We start from the raw sequence: 2,159 nt of genomic DNA on the forward strand, positions 1-2,159 counted from the left end.
ATTAGGGTGGGATAATGACATCTCTGTCTCTGCTAACAATGGCTCTGCAGATGAGGTCCAGGATCCCATTTGCTTGACTCATGTCCAACTTGTAATCCACCAGGAATCTCCAGTCCCTTTCAACAAGGTCATATGGTACCAGGTCACAAAATCATACTGTGGTACTTCAAAAAGATAAAATCAAGTTGGTTCCAATTTAGTAATTTTAATGTACAATCTGTGTAGAAAGTCCTTCTTAAACTATCTGTTAAGATCTAAAAAAAAGTTAGTTCTCTGGTGTTCTTCTGTATAAAACCTTTTTAATTAAAACTTATCTGAATTTTAATTACAGATTAAGGATTGTTGACAGTTTTTCTACATTTAAGCAAGATTTTGATTTTCCTAAATGAAGTGATGGAAGGCACTTTATTAATTTAGAACATTCATTCAAAATTCTGTGTTAATTTTGTAAATTATTATCTGTATATTATCTGTAAATTATTATCAATATATGTATTGATATTCTCTGAAGTCTTACTAGAAGAAAACTTATAAGCTTATTCTGTTACTAAATCAAGAACTGAACATCTGCGTTGTCAGTGTGAGAAACAGTGAAAACTATAACTTGGTATTTTCAAATCTAATAGGAAAATAATTCCACAGATGCCTGAATTTCATCAGTGGTTGTCTGATTGGTTGTCTATTTTAACTGCTTTATAAACATCAGTCATAATGCATAACATTTCTATTTAGCTCTAGTTTGGAACTGAATGCTATTCTGACTCTACCTCTGAAATATTCATATTTCAGTTTCCACATAGAATTAAAAAAAATTATTTTAGTCAATAAAGACAGATATAAATTTTACCTGTCAAATGAGTTATTTGCTTCCTGCCCTATTTACAACATGTGTCCAGAAAACCTACACTAAAAAATGGTATCAGAGATCTACACAAAATACCCTCCAACCATATCACACATAAGTAGAATTTATCAACGCTTGACTGAGCTTGATATGTTCCAGAATCTCCATTTATGTAGTTTAATTTCAATATAAAGTATTTAATATTCCTATCAGGTAAAAAAGGAAATCCAAAATTGTTATATTCTCTCTTTATTTTTTTCTTCCTTGATACATCTGTCCAGTTTTAACTCAAATTGGAATGACTGATTGAAGATTAGATGGCAGTGACCCAAGACAGCATTAGGAATAATACACAAAATTTATTTTTACAGCAATGAAGTGTTCTTAACCAATTTTGACAATGCATTAGGCTCAGATAGGTTTTTTTCTGCAATATCAGGTATGGTTTTTTACCCCTATTTCTCTACAGAAGTGAGAAAAATTCTGATTTCAGCTAAAGAACTCAAGTCTTGCTTCATTGAAAGAGGAAAAGCTAAAATAGCTTGGTGGAAAGATGAATTACAGCTATAACATCCAAAGCCATAAAAGCAATCTGAATTGAGAGAGTTGTAATTGCCCAACTGAGTTGCTGCAGGCACATATGTTTGTGGGGTTTTATACCTTATACAACTTCTCCATTAAATACATTCATAGCATTACATTGACCAAAACAGAAAAGCCTAGAAATTGAAGTATGTCATTTATTTTAGTGTGATTGCCTATAAAAAGCTTTTATCAGTAGCTTCTTTTTTTTCAAACATTTAAACTACAATCCATGCTGACACCAACACCATCACTGGGAAGTTCTGGTACTACCCAAAGACAATTCAGAATTACTTGTGTGCAGCAGTGTTACTAAAATTATTGTCAGTGAAACCAAAATGTGGTGGCATTAAGGGAATGTGTCTTCTATTAACTGCAGTAATTGTAATTTGCATGATACCTTTCACTTTCAGATATTACACAGAATTCACTGTAGTTCACTGAGGTTATCAGGCAGTTACACTTCCATTTTCATCTTGCAAGTGCATTTAAGGGTCTGGACAGAGATCTGAGTATAGGTACTGAACACACACAAAGAAATACAGAGTTTCTGCACCAAGGGACTTACAGACTGTAAAGGAGAGAGAGAAAAATGGAATAAAGTGTGTGTTTTAGCACAAGGAAACCTCTTCCTATTATCTCTACAAATAATTCGTAAGAGGAGGTGATTTCTCATATATCCCTTGTGTTTTGGAAAGGTCTTAACTGTACTTGTGTAGTTTTACTGTTTGTC

This window comes from Pipra filicauda, unplaced genomic scaffold (assembly GCF_003945595.2).
Source record: "Pipra filicauda isolate LSUMZ 115617 unplaced genomic scaffold, ASM394559v2 scaffold636_size198112_pilon, whole genome shotgun sequence".
NCBI classification, from domain to species: Eukaryota; Metazoa; Chordata; class Aves; order Passeriformes; family Pipridae; genus Pipra; species Pipra filicauda.